The following is a 22,649-nucleotide window of genomic DNA, read 5'->3' as shown; positions in this document are numbered from 1 at the left end:
TTCTCAGGTTCTCACTCATATGTAAGAGCTTAATATTACAAAAATTGATCTCATGGAGACAGAGTAGCATGATGGTTACTGGTGGCTGAGGAGGGTAGTGGGGTCGGGGGATAAAGTGAGGATGGTTAATAGGCACAAAAATATAGTTAGATAGTTATTAGATAGAATCAACAATATTTGATAGCACAACAAAGTGACTACAGTCAACAATAAGTTATGGTATATTTTAAAATAACTAAAACAGTGGAATCTTAACACAAATAAATGATAAATGCTTGAGGTGATGGATACCCTACTTACATTTATTTGATTATTATACATTGTATGTCTGTATCAAAACATCACATGTACCCTATAAATATGTATAACTATTGTGTACCCATAATTAAAAATAAAAAAATTTTAAAAAGAATTCCTTTCTTTAGTTTCTTCTACTACTTTCATTTAAAGAAAGTAATAAATATTGTAAAATGGTATTTAAAACAAAATGGGGATAAATAAGCAAAACACAATTATGATAAAGAAAAAAGCAGTTCTTCAATCTTGGATATATTCTTTCTTTCTAAAAATAGATTCTTATTGTTTTTGTTGCCCTTCCTTGAATATAAAGGGTAAGAGTTTTTATTGATTTTTCAATACTAGTAATTTATGAGTTCTTACATGAAAATTCCTAAGACTTTTGCCAGCTTAGCTGGCACATTAAATTTATAATTTATTTTCAGAATATGTTTCGTTATAAGCTGTTTAAACTTTTACACATTTTTTAGGGGTCACTTTTTCATGTTGGTAGTTTTGATCCCAAGATTAGTACTATGACTCCAAGCAGATAAGAACACAAATTTAGTTGAATGTCATATAAAATTTAGTGCTTTCTTGAAAGGGTTTTATTGTTTTTATAAACCATACAGAAATAGAGATAATAATTTTTTAATTCAAGCTTGTCACTTGCTATAAACACCAGCTGCTATAATTGTAGGTATTTTCACATGAGAGATTTTTACTAACTGTAAGAAAAAGATTTTAAAAGGAACACAAAGCAATATGGAAGTATGAAACAAAAACACACAATGCCTTTAAAAAGACAAGTTTTAGTCCATCTACAGCTCACAATTTATATTTGTTTCTACCTGATAAATTTGGAGTTTTAGTTTTTCTTTTATTATATCAAAATATATATTTAAAACCAGGAGAGCCAGAATAATACACTGAAGTTGAGGATTAGAAATAATCTATAAATTTCCAGGAGAGGAGCAAAGATCATTTTCAAATTTTACTGACTTATGTCAAAACTATTCAGTTTTAAGAAACAATGGTGATATATAGCACCTCTTGTATACTCCCGGATAGAGCTCGAATACATTCTACTAAGTGAAGTATCCCAAGAATGGAAAAACAAGCACCACATGTACTCACCATCAAATTGGTATTAACTGATCAACACATAAGTGCACATATAAGAATAGCATCTATTGGATGTCAGGGGGGAGGGGGGAGGAGGGGACGGGTATATGCATACACAAAGAGTGCCATGCGCACCATCCGAGGGACGGACGCACTTGAAACTCCGACTTGGGGGCGGGGGGCGGGGCAAGGGCGACATACGTAACCTAAACATCTGTACTCCCATAATATCCTGAAATAAAAAAAAAATAAATATAAATAAATAAATAAATAAAGGAATTCTCTACTATTATGTTTGATATTGATATGTAACAGTAGTATGACAATATAACATAAGGCATAAGTGCATTTTTAATATAAATTTTGCTTTTTGTTTATATAAAATGCTAACTTAAGAAATACGATCATAACAGTGTTCTCTTAACCTTTCTGTTAATACATCCTTCTTTCCCCTTCTTCAAATATTTTCTTCCCACTGCCACTCTTATTCTGTGAATGGTCTGTCAACTACCCAGCTCATCCCTGGCTTGTTTTGTCTCACTTCTCTCAACATATCAACCAGCAAGTTCTGTTAGTTCACCTCATAAACTCTTTCCACTTCTCTCTATCCGCACTGCTAGTTCCTTAGCATAGGCCCTCATTATGTCTTGCTAATGGAATTGCAATAGCCGTCTACATCTTGATTTTTTTCAGTTCTTATCAGTTCTCCACGCAGCACCTCAGTGCTGAATTCCCCTCCTTAAAACACTCCAGTGGCTCCGCATCCCATCGGCACAACACTCGACATCCTTACTGGCAGCATTATCACTCCACCTTTCTGCCCCAGACATTCTTAGTTCCTCAAACATGTCAAATTATTTTTAATCTCAGGGCCTTTGAAGATGTTCTTTTAGTTTAGAACATTTTTTGCTGAACCCCTTTCATCTTGGCCTTACGAATTCCTGCTCATATTTTAGGAATTATCTTGAATGGCACTTCCTTTCTGAAGTTTTACCTGACCTCCTCCCTTGCAAGTCTGGGTTAGTTGTCCCTCATTTGTGCTTTCAATTCACTTTATACTTTCAATTCACTTTATACTTACATTGCATTGTTGCCTTTTCACTAGTGGATATCCCTCCCTAGACTGTAAATTCCATGGTGCCAGGGATTGTGTTTGATTTGTTCATGGTTTTAACCCTAAGTCCTAACACAATGCCTGGCACATTGTATGTGCTTAATGAAATTTGTTGAATGTCTTTTGTTAGTACTAAATTTCTTGTATCTTCTGTCTATAGTGACTTGATTTCTCTCCCCCAAAATTGAAAAATACAATCTGAAAGATATGAGCGTCCTCATGGAGGAAAAATGAGGCAAACTCTTGAAAACTAGGACTATCTGAAATACTCTGGGACATACTGGGACCCTACTTTTATACCGTATCTTAATAAAATTGTGAGGAACATGGTACTGAGTCCCATTTACAAAGTTCTACGATGTAGTGCCTTTTCCTCTTCATGGTCACTAGCTATACATGGTCAGTTGATTATTACAAGAACCAAGAAGGCAGTGTGGCTAGACTGACACAAAGTTACTAAAAACCTAGGCATGAGAAAAAGAACGCAAGGGTTCTAGTCTACCATATATATTCTATATATCTACGTTCTACCATATATGTCTGATGTATTCTAGGCAAGTCACTACTACTCTCTGGACCTTGTTTTTCCCTTCTGTAATATAAGGATGTTATTAGTTACTAAAACATACTCCGTGGAAAACTGAACCCGAAGGGGATTTCAGGGAAAAAGTTTCCATGAGCACCTATGTTTGGAAAATGCTGTTCTTTAACCCTTTAGGAAATCACAATTCTGTTAGCACATGAAGGCTCTCAGAATTCTTGCAGTAAAGCAAACTTTTTCTGTCAAATTCCTAACAATAACCCGTGTAACACGCTTTGAAAATACCAGACCAAGTAATCCCTATATTAACTGAACTTTCTAGTAGATATAAGAGTCTGGGTTCAGGGTTGTGGAACATGTTGGGAGAGTACAAAAGATTAACCTTATGTGATATGAATATAAAAATGAAAGCTGGGGGATATGTTAGGAGAGGCATTGCTACACATTTCATAGAAAGATTATTGGTTCTGGAAATGTATGAAAGACCACTAAAATGGGAGAACATGCTAGTGTTGGTGGTATGTGGGTGGCAAGATAGAAGACGAGTGCCGAATTTCCCCAGAATTAAACCAGTCATCAATAAAGCTGTAAATTAAAATAGTAGTTGTGGGTTCAAACTTTGGAAGGTCCCCTGATGAGTCTGAAACTTGAACACTGAAGTAACTCTGTGAGATATCTGGGTGGGGGAGAAGTGAGCAAATGAGTTTATTGGAGGGCATGGTAAGAGATAGAATTTACATTCTTCCAACTAGTGCTCAAAAGGTTTGTAGCTATGTAAACAGAGCTTTTCACTGTATTAATGATCAATAAATTTCAACTCCAAAGTGGGCTTAAGTCTCTCTGGCCAAATAAACAAGTTAGGGTAGATGGTGCTAAAAATAATTTCATATACACTCTCTATAAGTAATATTTTATTAGATTTCTTTTAATATTTTATAAAGAAAAATTTTAAATACAGGTAAAGGAAAAGAGTAAAATAAGCCCCTGATGTCCATTAACCTTCCTGAAGATAAAAGTATGCAGTGAAAGTACAACATGAATTTGGCCAATATTTGCAATGAATCAAACAATCTCTCAGGTACCCTCCAGACGGAACATTCTAAGTTAGATTTACAAGTTTATTTTTTAGTCTATATTTTTTCCTGTGGGTCCATATTATTGAATACAAAGTATGATTTCTTCAAGTGGAAGAAAACATCAGACAGAAAAATTGGCCTAGTCTCATAAGGGATATAAAGGAAATTTGACTTGACCTGAAAGGGGGTTATGCTGAAGGAGAAACAGAATGTCTTATGAGCCCCCAAAATAATTCTTTAAGAGCAGCCTGACCTCTTCCAGATTATTGTTGTTCTTGGTCTTTCGAACAATGACAAAACAAAATTATTGAATATTTTTCTGGATAAAATAACTTCTGGAGATGACTACACTACTGCTTCACGTAACTAGTATTGATGACATTCCTGTCTTCCCACAACAACGTTCCTACCCTTCACCTAACAACCTCTCTCTAAACTGTCAGCCCTACAACTAGTTCTGACACGAATGCTGGTTAATATTTTCATTTACATTAATTAGCAAGATAAAAGTGAAGCAATGAGGATGTAAATCAGAGCCTTACCTCGTTGGTCAATAAATTGTGTCAGAGACTTCTTTGCTGAATCATATAATAGCTTTTGAATACCGAAAGGATCTTTTCTTAATTTTTTGTTATTAACAATATAACCGCTACAGACACAACAAACTTTTTGAAGTTTAATCTGCATTATCAACATTTTCTTCATTACATCCTTAAGTCTACACAACATGCAAAATAATAAATCAAGCCCCGATCTTAACATTTGTCAATTTCCATAGTATGAATACTCTCGCTATGGCTGATTTCAAGCTATCAATGTGAGGTCTCTGAACATAGAGTTGGGAAGAGATGTGTAGTACCACACTATTATATAATATTTCTAGTCAGACAAAATAGATGTAAATAACCTCAAGAACACAGATAATAACAAAATGCAGTAAAATATTTATGAAGTGATTACTTTTGAATTTTTTTTATTTCAGCATATTATGGGGGTCCAAATGTTTAGGTTACTTATACTGCCCTTGCCCTCCCTTTGCCCCCCGAATCAGAGCTTCAAGGGTGTCCATCCCCCAGATGGTGCACATCACACTCATTATATAAGTATATACCCATCCACTCCTCCCCTCTGTAGAGGACACTTTGTCTGGGAACGGTTCCTTGTTGTTTTTCTCAAGAACATGTCTGTGGCCTTGCAAACAAGTCCAGGGTGCCCTAACCCTGCAAACAGGAGGGGCTAGAGAGTTTAGATGCAAACATCTGCTCGCCGGAGACAAAACAATAAGGAACAGGGACATGTTGAGTCAGGACAGTGTGGGAACAAAGAAATTGCAATGGGACAGTTGCCAAACAGGCTGTGTTATAAATAAAGAAACTACAGCAAGAAAGTTTGCTGCAGTCTTATACCGTCTTTGTGTGTCTGTGTCTATTTGTAGTGGCTGCAGTTGTGTACCGTCTTTGTGTGTGTCTGTGTCTCTTTGTCTCTGTGTTCATTCCTCAGCCCCAAGAAACGGGCCACGGCACCCTCTCCCATCTTCCCAACACCCGATGAATGTTATTCCTATATGTACACTTATGTGTTGACCAGTTAAAACCAATTTGATGGTAAGTACATGTGGTGCTGATTTTTCCATTCTTGGGATACTTCACTTAGTAGAATGGGCTACAGCTCTATCCAGGAAAATACAAGAGGTGCTATATCACCATTGTTTCCTAAAGCTGAATAGTACTCCATGGTATACGTATACCACATTTTATTAATCCACTCATGTATTGATGGGCACTGGGGTTGTTTCCTTGTCTTTGCAATTGTGAATTGTGCTGCTATAAGCATTCTAGTGCAGATGTCTTTTTTATAGAATGTCTTCTGTTCTTTTGGGTAGTTGCCAGTAATGGGATTGCTGGATCAAATGGTAGTTCTACTTATATCTCTTTGAGATATCTCCATACTGCTTTCCACAGAGGTTGCACTAGTTTGCAGTCCCACCAGTAGTGTATGAGTGTTCCTGTCTCTCCGCATCCACACCAACATTTATTGTTTTGGGACGTTTTGATGAAGGCCATTCTCACTGGAGATAAGTGATATCTCATTGTGGTTTTGATTTGCATTTCCCTGATGATTAGAGATGTTGAGCATTTTTTCATATGTTTGTTGGCCATTATTCTGTCTTCTTTTGAAAAGTTTCTGTGATGTTCATTTTTAATATTATGTATTTAATTATAAATTTATATACTTTATTTTTAAATAATGGCTTTGTTTAAAAACTGGCTCTCTTCAAGACCAGCCTGAGCAATAGCAAGACCCTGTCTCTACAAAAAATAGCAAAAAAATTAGCTGGGTGTGGCGGCGCCTGGCTATAGTCACAGCTACTCCATAGGCTGAGCCCAGGAGTTGGAGGTTGCAGTGAGCTATGACGATGCCACTGCACTCCAACCTGGGCGACAGAGCAAGACCCTGTCTCAACAAAACAAAACAAGCCCCCCCCAAGATGGCTCTCAAAATTCTGGAAAATTTAACCTTGACTCTCACAAGCCAGTGTGAGCTGGCTCCAGCACACGACCATACCCTTCCTATTTACCTATTTCGCTCTGTCCAGTTTCAAAATCATTTTCCCCCTCCCCCCAAAAAAAATCACTTTCCCAGTTCAAGCCTCTTTTTTTTTTTTTACCGTTGAGGAAATTGAGGATGATACTTTATGTCCCTTGCAAGATAAACTTTTTTTTCTCCGAATATCACTGTTTCCCAAATTTTACTTCCTTTAACACTGAATCTTCAAGACTGGTAAAATAATTTTGGGAAACAATGTATTCCCTCTTAGAAACTGACCTTAAACATTAGTGTACTAAATACTCTAAGAAGTCCTGCAGTGAGAAAACTATTAATAACTTTGAAAATTGTTTCTCTTCTCAACTTTATGGATTATGGAACTCTTTTTTTCCCCCATGTAACATGTATTAACATTCTATGGAATGTAACCAAACATACATACATGCAAAGGGTTTTGAATTACTCCCTCTATACCATACAGGGGAAGTTCATTTTAGTTATTTCATATCACATTTCTCTCACATGCTAATAACTGCCTTGTGGCATCTTTAATAACAACAACAATAGTGACAGTATTTATTTAGCACTTGTTTATTTCTTACCTTGTGTTAGTCATTATTATAAGGAATTTAAATGAATTAACTCATTTAAGATTTACAGCAACTCTTTGAGGTAGGAACTATTATTATTCCTATATTATAAGTGAGAAAATTGAGAATGAGATAGATTAACTTACCCAAGGTCATTAAGCTAGAAAATGTCAGCTTTTGAATCAAATCTAATCAAATGGCTACAAAGTTTGTGTTCTTAAGCATTACCTTACACTGCTCTTCTGGAAAAATCTCGATAGAACTTGAATCTTAAAGTTCATCTTAAATTCTTACTTTTGATGAAATTTCAGTCTAGCTTGTCTGTACCTTGGGGTTTTAGCCCCTTCATATAAGAACTGCATTTGGAAAAGTTGCACATGGGTATGGAATATGTCAACATGGGCAAAGCACCTATAAATTAATGGTATTTGGGGTTTAATGTTTAATTTTGGATTAAAGTAATATCCATTTAATAGTAAAAACAATAATAACAACAATAAAAATAATTGTCATCAATTATTATTACAACAAGATAGGAAGCTGTGACAGTGGACTAGAATGTTATCTCAATGAAGGTAGGGGCTTGTCTGGCTGTTGCTCTGCTAAATATTGAGCACTTACATCATGACTGGCGTATACAAGGCACACAGTAAACATTTGTTGACTAAAAGAATGTATGAATGCATGACTTACATACATCATTTCCTTTAATCCTCAATCTTCTCCCAAGGAAGGTATCATTAACATCATTGCAGATGAAAAAACAAGATATTTTCCCAATGTTGCACAGCTAGTAAGTAAGCCAGGATTCAGATCCAGGTCTGTCTGATTCCAATGCTTCTACTCTTAATAAATATATCATGCACCCACGATATATAGCAAGATACAAATACGAGAAAGTCTTTTATAAGCATAATACCTTGGTAGCTGCTTAAGTGAAGCATTCAGGAAATGTTTAACAAGAACTCTTCAAAGTATAAGCGGTAACTTAGGTCTCATTGTAGTATAACAGGCACCTTGTCCTTCTACTACTCCACTTTAGAAAATGTTAGAGCCTATAAAAACAGAGTGAATAGGGTTTTTGTAACTCAGCAAATGTATGTAAGTTCAAGTCATTTTTGATGTGCAGATATTTAAAGGAATTATCTATTCCATTTGTATGTTCTAGCAGCTCATTGAATTTTACAGATTTCATATGCATGAATGATACTTGCTGAGTCGTTCACACTGCAGATGAAACCTGTGAGGATCCACTTTACCATTTTGTTGTCATGCCTTTTAGATGAGCTCAGTGGGTAGTTAAATTAAGTGGCTACTATTAAATTTCTTAAGTATGGCTTTTTCTCCACACCCATTTATTTCATCTGCACCCACTTAACTAGATAATTAATAGACATGATGTTTTAACCGTGACAGGTTAATTATCTTAAATACAAGCATATTTTACACTTACGGTGAAAGTAAATTTCTCTGATAAGAATGTTCTAAATTAATTTTTACAGAAATAGTTATAAGAGAGAAGTGTGCACATATGATTGCAAGGAGATGACAGATTGGAGAGGAAAAGAAAGAAGCTACGGGTATGGAAACACAAAATGCTGATTACTATATGTTGACTTGACAGAATAATGGCATCACAGATCTCAGAGTTGGAAGGGCTATCAAGGAACAATCTGGAGCAGTGCCCAACCTTCAGGCAGGTGTCATTATCCTCATTTCACAGATGAGACAAGAGGCTCAGAAAGGTTTCATAATCTGCCTAAGGCCATTAGCTAGTAGGTGGTAGAGAAGGCACTAGAAGTAGTTATTGTCATTTCTCTTGCACTGCCCTTTCCCTCAAACGAGGCTGAAAGTGTTTAGCATTATATTATGAATTTTAAATATATTTTATAAATAAATTAAAAAAATATTCTCTGTAAAAGACCTCCAAGGAATCAGCTACAGAGAGGCTCCAAGGTGGCTTTTCTGGGAAGGAGGTTTTACCCACAAGACTATCAAAAACACTGGGAACCTGATTTTCACCCACTTTCAATCCCTTTTCTCCAATAATTGAATAGAATTATGGGACAGGAAAAATCAATAAGAATAGTCTAAAAAGAGATTTCCAAGTGTAATAAGCCTACCTATACTTTGGATGGCCCAGAAAGGTTGGAATACTAATAGGAACCAAAGGAGTGCAACAAACCCAATTAAATACAGCAAACCCAATAATCATGCGGTTGTGGGCTTAGAGCTAAATACAAATAAAGCAGCAGATAGGTAAAAACGTTGAAACACAAAAGTCACAGCACTTTGTTCCTCAAGCTTTAATGTGCATCACTATCACATAGAATATTGTTAAGAATTTGGATTCAAAGATCCATTAGGTCTTAGGTGGGATCCAGGAAATGCATAATTGGCAAACATCCTAGATGATTATAACACAGATAATCATTGATTCACTTGAAGAAATTCCGTGAATTAGAATAGTGCTTCTCAAACTCAAATGTGTATACAAATCACCCGGAATCAAGTTAAATGCAGACATTCTGATTCAGTGGATCTGGGGCAAAGTCCAGATTCTGCGTTTCTATCAAGCTCCCAGGTGAAACCTGTACTGCTGGCCCATGGAGCACATCTTAAACACTAAGAAATAAGAATTCCGATGTTTAATCAAATAATGTCATTATTCAATAAAGGAAATACTGACGGCAATTTAATTGGTTGATAAAACATTTGTGTACTATGAAAATTACTTTTCTTTAACACAGCTATGTACTGGTGAAAAACAAGATGAAGGAAATGTTAATGGTATTAAGTTTTTGTTGATTTTTTAAATATTGGTGGTAGTGTAATCATTACAATAAATTTAAAAACAAAATCTGAGTTTTAACCCTGATTCTGACACCAGCTATGTGAAAATTCTATCAATAAGATAAAAAACAACATGAAGGTAACATTTAAAAAAACTAACATTTGTATTATGTAGATCAACTTTGTTTCTCTTGCTTCTATTAATTTGTTTTGTAACCAATACACTGAAACTGCCACAACGAATGACAGTACATCAATACCAGCTGGTCAATAACGGGCTGTGTTATTTCTGGTAAGAGAGCTTTAACTTTACCTATTTCTCCTCACTTACAGAACCATAGCAGAGTGCAACTGAATAAAAGTCATGCTACTGCAGTTTATTAAAAACATGTGAATTATCATTGTTAATAATGTAACCTAAATAAAGCTGAGCCTCCCTGTGGTTCTTTTTCTGCATGGAATCACATTCAGAGAAACATCAGTCTGGTGTTCAAAATGATTGAGAAACAATTTAATTCTTCACTTCTCTTGAAAATGCCAAAAAGAACCTACATTCATGATGCACAGGAAATATCTTTAAATAAAATAAACACTCTTTCCTCATCTTTCTTTCGATTTTTCCAAAATATCCCCCAGATGCCCCCAACTATCTCTACTTTCCTATTGCCCTCGGCAACTTTCACAAAGTCTGATTAAATTTTTATCCCTCTCGCCTCTGCTCTGGCTCAGCCCTTTAGTATGTTTATCAACTTTGCTTCTCTTGTTTCTATTAATTTTTAAGTCTTTCCCTTTACCTGCATTCTGTACAATAAAGGGACAGGGGTGACAAGAGCTGATTCAGGGAGTAGGAAGTCTTTCTCTTTATAAGTGGGGGTAGAGGGAACAATTTTACAAATCTTATAAATTTTTTGTTCTTCTCAAAATAACTTTTTTGCCATATACTTTGCAGGTGGTCTTGTCACGTTATTTGAGAACTTATGCTATACTCCATCCACTACAACTCTAAGGCAGTGTGGGGAAACCTGATGTAACCCACTAGTTTCCAGTATTCTTAAGGGGAGTCAATAGTTTCCTAATATATCAACTTGCTCTCCACTCCCCAAAAAATCTCTAATTACAACTTTCAAATCATGCCTAATTTTAATTCACTTTGAACTGAAGATAAATCCTACAAAATTTTTATTTTGTTAAAAAGCACTATGACCATTTTTAAAGTATGTGTTTAGTCGATCAGCAGAAAGAGTGATCCCTTTTGTTTGGAGCAGGCATTACATGACGTCACTTTGGCATTAGCAGCAGTTAGTTCCTACATTGGGATTGTGTTATTAATTGTGAAGTCAGTAATTATCCTTTCAATAAGTGGGATTATTAATCATATGCTATTGGTAATTTAGCTTAGTTACAAATATGATGCATGCTTTAAAATATGAATATACAAATCAGAAGTTATTCAGAGATTTACTAAAAATTTCATAGAACTAACCAATCTATAAATTGTCCAGTTTAATCAGAGATAAAGACTGTCTATATGAAGAGTGTAAAAATTGTCTAACAAATGCATGAGGGAATTAACCAAAAATGATTGACTATTTTAAAACTGCAATTCATACTAAAGACTGCATTTCAGTTTGAGTTTTTGGTATGAAAATAATGTTGGCCACAAACATTTTTTAAAAGACTTTTTATACAAAGCCTATTTTAAAATGGTTGGGGTCGAGTGAATCGAGCACATTTCCCATAGTTCTGGGGATGTGGATACTCTGACATTCTGACTAATCTAGATCAACTAAAAGCCATTGCTTAACAATAACACTTTTCCCAAATAATTTCAATTTTAGAATCATAGGTAAGATTGCACAGGTATTTTGATTCTAAAGTAGGTTTTCATTCATCCAAGCAAGGAAAACATCCTATAAACCTTTTCTTAAGAACTCTGATTAGATTCAAATTTTGGAAGCATAATTTTTGAAAAGTGCAATTGCACGTTGACAGTTACTGTGTCTACATTCAGAAGTAATTTTCTCGGTTACATTGGCAGTTTTGATCTGGGATTAATCTAGATTTCCTGGATGTAATTCCCATAAGAACAGATGAATGTGTACATTCATTTGACACAGTAGCTCAGTTTTCTGAGACGTTCACGGGGAGATGAATGTGAAACAAGAGAACTCTGGCAGACAAAGACAGCAGAATCCTCCCCAGGCTATTGTGAAAGCTGCGCTTTTGAGCTAGACTTTTAACCCTCCCACTTCAGGTTTGCCTCTCCTGCTCCTTCTCAGAGAGCAGTCATAATCCCCACCATGGGAAAGAGATTATTGTAAAGCAAGCCTTGTTGGAGCATATGTGCAGCTACTGGAAAACACTTTTAACTAAGAAGAGAAAATGGTGAAAACTGAGGTCCTATTGTGCCTGTGATGGTTAATTTTATGTGTTAACTTGGCTAGGCCACAGGACCCAGATAGTTCATCAAGCATTATTCTAGATTTTTCTATGATGGTATATTTTTTAGGTGAGATTAACACTTGTATCAGTAGACTTTAAGTAAATTACCCTCTGTAATGTGGGCAAGCCTCCTTCAAATCGGTGAAGGCCTTGATAGAGAAAGACCAACTTTCCCAGAATAAGAAGGAATTCTGCCAGCAGCCTGCCTTTGGACTCGCACTGCAACTCTTCCCTGGGTCTCCATCCAGCCTGCCTACCCTGGGATTTTGGACTTGCCAACCTCCTCAACTGCATGAGCCAATTCCTTAAAATAAATCTCTCCCCGCCCTGCCCCACCTACCCCTTTCTCTATATGTACCTGCACATCCTGTTGGTTCTGTTTCTCTAAAGAACCTTGACAAATAGAGTGCCTAATGGGCTGCGTTGAACAAGTGGAAGGGTGAAAAATATAAGTTATGAAAATGAAAGAAACATATACTTAATATATCACTACAACATGAACAGATAGTCCAGAACAGACGTCCTCAACCCTGACTACTTTCCTGGGGAGCATTAAAAATATTCTGATGCAGAGGCCCTACCTGCTACCCCCAAGATTTTAATAGGTCTGGATGGACACAGGCATCAGTATATTTAAAGAGCTCCCCATCTCCTCAAGTAATGCTAATCTACAGCCACATGCTAGGAAACTTGGAGTAGAATGGCCTGGTCATACCTTAAGGCTATTCATAAAGGAATGCTCCTCTGATCTAAGAAGAGATATTCTTAATAAGTAGTAATTAATTGAAGGACCCTAAAATGAGAAAAATATGGATTATTTATATTTTTGTAAGGTAAACTAAATGTTTCATTTGGTATCATTTATTTATTCATTTACTCATTTAAAATTATTTATTAAGCAGATATTATGTGCTAGACCCTGGGCTAGGGTCTAAATGACAAGAAGTTTAATAAAGCAGGATACCTGGCTTTTAGGGGCTTAAAGTATATTGATCTAGACACTTACTTAAACAATTACAATAGGAGTTTGGATTGTCTTTTAAGCAAACATTTATTAAGCACTTAGGTACTACAGCCATATAGATGTGATGTTTAAAAAATCCTTACAATGACCCTCTAAGGTAAATATTGTCCCACAGTTAGTAAATAGTAGAATTGAGATCTACTGACTTTGGCATCTGTGCTCTCAATCAGCACATAGCATATGATTATACATGGTATAATCTAGGATTATAGTAATCCCAGAAATTATGAAACTCTTAAGAAAGTTCGGCAAAGGAAGCCATAAGTGTGCTTCACAAAGAACATAAGATTAATTTTTAGAATGGTATTCTTGTTTGTTCCTATGATGTTAGAATACTGAGCAATGTATCTGAGAATCATAAAAAGTCCCGTGATATTTTGAGCAGTGCTATGCTAAACTGCAAAAAAAAAAAAAAAAAAAAAATTCAGGAAAACTCTCATTTCTCTGCACAAGCATTGTTTTCTGGGTATAGCATGAAGCCTTATATAAATAGTAATTATAAGGTTATATAACATTAAAGTTGCAAAAGATTTTTGGAGATGACCACATCTAAATCTTTCATTTTGATATAAGGGACTGATGCCCAAAATGGTTAAATGTGTTAAGACTACTCATGGAGTTAGCAGCAAAGCTGAAATGAGAACTCAAATCTGTCTGGATTTTATTCTCTTAAGGTCATGTTCACATGGCAACCCCTCTAGTGGCCATTTTGAACATGACAATTCCACCTCTCATCAGTGTTAATTGTATTAAGGGTAGGAGTCGACCCACTAGTTTGATCTGAGTCTGATTCCTGAACATTTGGAATCGAGATCAATTAACAGAAGATTTCCTTATTTGGGGGGCTGTATTTGTAAAATATAAGCTCTGAAGCTACAGACTGGGAATTTTCCACGTTAGGAAAGGAGATTTAGAGTGATACCAGCTGCTATAAAAGATAAATCCTCAAATCATAATAGCTTAACAGAATAGAATTGAATAGGATAGAACTTGATTTCTCAGTCACATCAAGTCCATGGTGGAGGGGGGAGGGACATACAGTTATTCCAGGACCAAGTTCCTTTTTATCCTGTGGCTCCTAGCCTCCTCCAAGGCCTTAGTCTTCATCATTCTGCCAGCAGATGGGAAAAGAGAGAGAGAGAGAGAGAGAGACACGGAGAAAATTGCATAAGATCTAACAGGCCAGACTTTGAAGTGGAAGCCAGAATTGAGCGATATGGTTACACCTAATGGGACATGTGGTCTAGATATGTCCCAGAAGAAAAATAAAATGGATTTGCCAGACAAACAGCCAATATTTGCCACACTAAGGAAGCCGTTCAACAAAGGACATAAAGAATAAACAGATGGACTAAGAGGAAGAAAGATGAAATGGAGAGAAAATCTTAATGGCTTTCTAGTCTCTGATGTCAATCCCCTCTGGAGGCCCCACTGCATCCCTGAAAATGGGTTCCACAAGACATCTGCTGAAATTAGCTGATGTTGGTTTCTGTAGTTTGCAACCAAGATAGTCCTACCAAATATTCACACTCAGGAAGATTGTAAGAACTTGGAGGATACATATGTCTTCAAAATTTCCCACCTCATCTTTAGGAATGTACTGGGAATTTCATTTACTTATATCTATTTCTGCAATGACATTGGCAGCCTGGAGATTAGTGTTTACAATTGTGCTAAACCCCTTCACACAGATGCTGCAGCTGAAGTCAGCATAAAAAAAGCAAACCAACACAGTACAAGCAAGCTGTGCCAGAAAGAGTTGGTTATTATATCACACACATTGATTTATAGGTTCAGTTTGCCTTTACCTAAATGTCTAGTTATTTAACAGCTGTTATGAATCAGCCGGATAGAGGATTAAGAAGGGCTGGGGGTGAGGGGAAAGTACGTGAAAAAATGCTTTAATCTTATCCTACAATAGAGGAACAAGTTGAGTCAGGTCTCATGTAGTAATTTTGGTTCTCTGATGCTTCTTGAAGGGGAGCATTGTTCAGCTGGAAGGCGACACAGCTTAACAAGACCACTGGGTTGTGTTCATATTAACCCTGTTAGTGAGTGAGATGGGTAATGCGGAATATGGGTTAGAAAGCAATGTATCAGTAAATGTTGGAAGTAGCCGACTCAATCAAAACAGTTCCAAATATTGGCTTTAAATAGATAATTTACTCTAGAAGTTTGGTTGAGAACATGAAGATTTAAAATGATGTAATGTAAGCTAACATATAGTTACTAAAATGAAATCAAGGCAGAATTCAGTCAGGATGGTTCCTTAGCTCATTGTGTTTAATCTCCATACCAATCTTGGACAATAGTCAGGAAGGATTTACCAAGTGGAAGAATCTCTTGTAAGAATTTCTTTTACTCAGAGTTTATAAAGGCAAAAAAGGACTTGCTGAGAATGTCCGAAACTCTCTTCTGAGATGAGACTGGGGTAAATTTTACACTTTGTATGGCTTCTGCACACTAGAAAGAACATAAGCTGGGTGCTGAGGTGACATTCCACTCCTCGATACTAAGATGATCTATCCTTCCAGGTCTGCCTAGGGGAAAAGATACTATGCTGGTCCAGCAAGGTTTCTCTTTTGTGTCCCAACTTGCTTTTTTCTTACTCAGTTTGGTCTGTGCTCTTTCTCTTGCTCCAACCTTGGCCTAAGCATTAAACTTGCACAAAGTATAACATCTTTGACTGTTCTTTACTTAATTCCTCCAATAAATTTTGCTTCCTTTTGAAATGCCCTGCAAATTCCTAGCCGTAGCTCTCTTACCTGAACTTTCCGTGCCATAAGTTTTCTTTGGCTCTTACCTTCTCTCTGTAGATCGGTGCTCTCATATGCATGATTGTGAAGGAGGAAATTTTTAAAGACCACTCCTCTCCGTCAACACACATACTGGCAATGATATTGTTCTATTTGACAGCCAAAACATGGCTGCTCTCTTGTACAGACTTTGCTTAAGGTTAAAAATCTCCTCCCCTCTTCTAGTCCCTCCCACAACAGCAGAAACCTGTGGTTGCCATTTAATCATTTCATGCCAAACGTTCAACAGGATCTGATTTTAGAAAAGTTGATTTAAAAGAACCACCACTGCCACTGAAGTTATCACCAACACCGACATCTACAACACTTGGTAAGTCTCTTTACAGCTACCTCATAAAGGTATTTGCTAAAATGCTTCTGTATGGATTCTCCCAGTGAAAACACCAAGACCTGAGAAGCAGTGACGGTGTGATTTGCCCAAAAGCACACAGCTGGTGGTAGGCAGCTGCTCTCATGCTCAAATCCATAGCCCCTCCTCCTAGCCACTCTGCCACCACATCTAAACACAGAAGGAGAGGGGAAGTTCCAGTCTAAGGGACATCTTGAGGCCCTGAGTCTATGATTGCAAAAGTATGTAGTAGCAAGAGCAGTATGAACTACAGCTGCACCTCTAATTAGTTTGCTCTCTAGCCACAGGGCCTTTGTATAAGCTATGCGAGCAAGACAAAACATCTGAGCACGGACCAAAGTGAGCAAGCCAAAAGCAAGTCAGGACACAGAAGAGGACACTGGCTTTTGTACAGGAATGCTTTTCTGCTCCTTCTCATTCTACCTGGTTAACTCTCTTCAAATTCCAGCATATTCAGTTCCTTTTTTGACCTCCTGACTTGTCCAGTACTGCAATTATATCCGTTCATAGCCCCACATACCTCTCCTTCACAGCAGTATGGCTCTTGTATTAAAAATTACTTGTGCTCTTTTTTTTGTGTACTGTTTCTCTCTCTCAATAGACTGTCAGTCCCATGAGGGTAGGGACTCTAATTTTACTCACTGGATCTCTCATTATAGAACTGTGCTAGGCATATAGTAGGAACCCAATAAATATTTGTTAAATAAATGCATACATAATACTTTTTTGACATGTGACACAAAATTATTGCAAAGTCAAAGAATCCAGAAAGCAAAAATATCAGGAGCATCCAGGAAACCACATCTGCTAAAGATTTTCACAATGTGAGTAAATAGGAAAAGGATGCAATCAAAAGATTTTTCTCACCTGGTTGTTATTTAGTCAAAATGTTATCCCACTAGCACTCTGGGAGGCCGAGGCACGCGGATTGTTTGAGCTCAGGAGCTCGAGGCCAGCCTGAGCAAGAGCGAGACCCCGTCTCTACTAAAAATGGAAGAAAGAAATTATCTGAACAACTAAACTATATAGAAAAAATTAGCCGGGCATGGTAGCACATGCCTGTAGTCCCAGCTACTCAGGAGGCTGAGGCAGGAAGATCACTCGAGCCCAGGAGTCTGAGGTTGCTGTGAGCTAGGCTGACACCATGGCACTCTAGCCTGGGCAAAAGAGTGAGACTCTGTCTCAAAAAAAAAAAAAAAAAAAAAAAAAAATGTTATCCCAGGTAAAGGAAGGGTAGAGGTTGGGGTGAGTTGAAGATGATTTCCTAAGGCAAACCCCTGCAACAGCCAATCCTGCTGAAACCATAGGGATGAACAAGCTTCCCTCCAGCCTCCAGCATATATGAAACCCATTAGAAGGCCTTTATTAGGCACCAAGATGTCTCTTCTCTTCCAAAAATATCTATATTTTATTAGAGCTTGCTGGCCAGATTGTTATATATTGTTTGTGACCCTAAAAAGTTAATTTGGAAATTGGATTTTTGAGACAGTTAAACAAAATTCTAAATATACTAGGGGAGTGCTTCTTGATTTGGAATTCATGAAATAACTTCATAGACTATTGGTTCATGAGATTATATGCAATATATGGTTTATATGTAAATATTGTATTTTTTTTTCTGGAAAGAGAATTCTGGAGATTTTAATCAGATCTCAAAGGGGTTTACAAGTTCAAAGAGGTTAAGAATCATTATTAGGGGAACATATTGGAAATCCTATAGCAAATTCCTCTGTAAAGCAAAGACTAATTTATCTATATTACATATAATGGCTTATTGTTAGTATATTATTTATATAGTACATTATTTTATACAAAGTTATTAGATTCATTCCTATCTAGAGTAATATATGGCATGTTCATGGCTCCAGGGAACCTGTATGTGCTGGTAAAAAAATAAATCTGAGCATTATTCACAGGGAATTTTTTTTAAATTTACATTTATGTTTATTAGGAAATATTCATTAATGCTACTGCTATTGTTACTTAGACTAAAACTGACTCAAAATTGAAAACTGTAGGCTAAGCAGTAAGTTATGTTTATGTCTAATGCATGAAAGCCATTTTGATTAAAAGATCAAATTGAACAGTCATCTTGTATGATGACCTCATAATATTTTATAAGTATGAACTTAAGATAATTAAAAGAAGTGGACGATTTTAGCAAACTTTTTTATTGTTGTTTGGTCTAGACCTACAAAATATTGATTTATCTCAAATCAAAGATTTTTAGCAGGCTACCAGGGATAAATGAGGAATGTGGCCTGTCTTCCTAGATCAGCAACATTTGTTCTGTGTTGAGTAAAATTATTTTTATGTTCCAACACATACTAATGTATTGATGAAAACATTGCATTTATTTTTAATATAAGCCACAAGACTTCAAAGCAATTTTAACACCACAGTGGGTCATTTCTGTTTTATCCTCTTCATTTCAGAATGCTGAAGATTCTTTGGATACAATATTAGATGTTAGTGGCACTCTACATACTTTTTTTAAAAGAAATCCTTTGTCTCATGGCTTAGAATGGAAATAGAACACTGAAATTTTTCTAAACAAGTAAGTTTAGATGGGTGTTAATTCTAAACAAATAGAATTTTAAGTGAGTATAATTTTTCTATTTATAATGCAATTTTATAGTAATTGTGTTATCCATAGTAAAATTTTATAGTAATAGATACTTCCAGGTTCTTTGGAGTTCTTATATGTATTTGGATTTCTTGTTCTACACAACTAGGCATTGGTAAGAAAAATAGGATGGAAATTTAAATTTGTAATCCATACCCACATGCATTGATACCCATTCTCTTCTATTTCTCCCCAGTCTAATTAGAAAAGTTACTTTCATTCTATCCAATGCCTAACCTTTAGACACCTTTCTTCCTTTTCACATAAAATCCTTTAATCCATCAATGGCAATAAAAATGAAAATGTCTATCATCTATTGAGTATTTATATGTTCTAGGTACTGTGCTAAGATCTTCTGTATATAAGACTTTTAAAAAATCTTCACAACCACCTTTTATGGAGAATATAATTTTACAAATGAGGAAACAGAGGCAATGAACATAAATACATTTCTCAAAATAATACAGATATATCTAAGAAATTGAATCTTAAACTCAGCTCTAATCCAAACTCTTTTCATCATTACCTTGTAATCTTATCAATTTGTATCTTCAAGGTCTCATGGGGAAAATTTTTACAGAAATCAGTCTGCATAGTATTTTTACACGTTATCTTCTTATTAATGGCACTGGTAAGCAAGAAGTGAGGAATTCTTCAGCAAGGAGGCAGTATTTGTGCTGTATCTGGAATACGGTAAGCTTGCCAGAGACATAATGAAGAAGTGGATGTTGGAAAGCCAATCAAACTTGTATAAAAGCACAGAAGGAAAAACTGAGAATTCGATGTGCCTAGAGTGAAAGGTACGTGGTACCAAATGTAGGAGATGAGTGTGGAATCAAGAAATTTACAGGGCTCATTTATAAGAGGGCTTGGTTGCTGTGCTAAGGAGTTTTGGGTCTTAGGGACACAAGGGAGACTTTGGAAACCATTAGAAGGGGAGACTTGATCAGGTTTTGTTTGAGGAAGATGATTCTGGCAATGGTTCACAGGATGAATATAAGAGGATCAGCCTAGTGTGAGGATGACAAGATAGATGGCTTTTGCAAGAGCCAAGGTGAGAAATGACTGGGAGTAACAAAGCAAATGGCAGAGGGAATAGAACCCTGGGGACACAATTAGAGAGAAACCCTGAAAGGAGCATTGCTATAGCTTGGTGGCTAGTGACTTGAGTGATTTGAGGGAGAAGGAAGAGTTGAGGAAAACCTAAATATTTCAATGAAAGTAATAATGTTTCCACAGTCATTCTGTCATGAGTGTGGACACAACTATTAGTTTCTATTAAATTTAATTTGACTCTATTATTTGAAACTTATGATCTCATTTAATTTAACATGCTATCATGCTAATGTTAAAAAATTGATTAAAATGTTATGTATTCTGGAATTTTCAATCATCATAAAATCAGAAAAAAACTGAAAAATAGCCAAAGACCTGAAGTCAAGTACAAGCTCTATCACCTAGTAGCTAAAACACTACTAGGTTACTTATTCATTCTAATGCTCAGCATCCTTATTTTAAAAGGGGTACGTATAACTGATAGTTCCCATCTCAAAGGATAGTTGAGAGTATTCAATTAGGCACCGTACAAAAAGATCATAGCACTGTGCCTAGCTTAAATAAACATGCAATAAATGTTAGCTTTCGTGTGTTATAATTTTTATTATTACTATTTGTCAACTCTACCCTGGTCTTATTTTCTGCCTTATTCACCCTAAACTACATGATCAATCATTTTCAAACTTCTTTCACCAGAACTATCAAATCCCTTCCCCTTGTCCTTCCAATCTACACACCTTGCAAACATCCAGACTTGGATCAATCCAATGATTGATTCTTTTCTGTTCCTATCCATGGTCTGCTGAATACTGCTGGAAGAAATCATCCAAATCATCCAACAGTGGATTTGGTGTCTTTATGTCACAGCTTTCTACTATTGTGTGGCACTCAATGCCACTTGTTAATTCTGTGACTTATCTGCAGTCAATACTTTTTCTACTTAACCACTAAGTAGAAAGCCATTTTTTTTTCAAGCATCATCTAACTTGTGGGACTCACTCTTAGCAGGGGACCTTCGCTATGAATTTGAAGAAGAGACCTCTTGGCAACCACCACCTTCTCCTTCTCCAATCAGCTTCTCTATGACCACCCCAGCCTTCCTGCCTTTCTTTCAGAACTTACTATTTACTTTAAAGATGGCACATGAGTTAAACCCCAATCCTCTTAGATCCCAGTTATCCTTTTCTGACTAACTACTCTGTTGCTTCATGTAGATTGTCTTTCTATTGCCCTTAAATTTGGATATTTCCAAGGATTGTTTTTTGTTTCCCTTCTCCTTACTATTAATATTTGTACTTTCTCCCATTGAAGCTGCAAGAATAGTTAAGATTCTAAACAAGTTTTGTTATCAAGGCTTCCAAATCTCTATTTCTGTCTTTATATAAATAGTGCAATGAACCTAATTTGACCTCCTCCTTCAATCATATTCACTCTTTAACCAACTGCATTTTGACCATTGAAATTACTTTTATTACTATATCATGTCTTCTTAATCACTGAAACCAATGTGGTCATCTCATTTCTCAGAAATCATACTTTCTCCTGATTCTCCCCCTACCTCACTTTGAGCACTGGCTTAGTTTTCTTCTCTGGTCCTTCCTCCTATGTCTGCCCTTATATGTGGATGTTGCTGAGGCTCTGTCCTTGGTGTCTTCCTTCCCGTCTTATGCATACATTCACGGAAAAGTCTCATCTACTTCTATAACTTCTTTTGTAGACTATATGCTAATTATTACCAAATTTATTTCGTCAGCCCATTCTTCTCTTCTTGTCCAGACTATCTTTTCAACTACCAATTCAACCTCTTCATCTTGTATTCCAATAATGGCTAGTATTAATTTAGTCAATCAACAAGTATTTACTGACTATCTACTATGCACCAGATACAATGTTATTCACTAGAGCTATGATGGGTAAGTTAAGGAGAGAACCTAGAGGGAATGCAGAAATACAAACAGGCCATATGACTTAGTGTGAGACATGCCGTGTTAGAGGTAAGTTCATAGGAGGAGGATGATTAATTAGCTGTGGAAATGGGAATCAGAGTCTCTAACTTTAATCCCATTCCGGACCCTAGCACAACACCTGGCACATATTAGATGCTTGGTAAACATTTGTTAAATTAAATGGGTTCAAAGCTAGAATTTAGAGGGCAGCCTTGTCTGGTTCCGGTTCTAAGTGGGAATGGTTTCAATTTTTCCCCATTCAATATGATATTGGCAGTGGGTTTGTCATAGATGGACTTGATAATTTTAAGGAATGAGCCGTCTATGC

The sequence above is a fragment of the Propithecus coquereli genome, unplaced genomic scaffold (genome assembly GCF_000956105.1).
Source record: "Propithecus coquereli isolate 6110/MARCELLA unplaced genomic scaffold, Pcoq_1.0 Scaffold95, whole genome shotgun sequence".
Classification (NCBI taxonomy): domain Eukaryota; kingdom Metazoa; phylum Chordata; class Mammalia; order Primates; family Indriidae; genus Propithecus; species Propithecus coquereli.
This window is presented reverse-complemented; position numbering follows the sequence as displayed.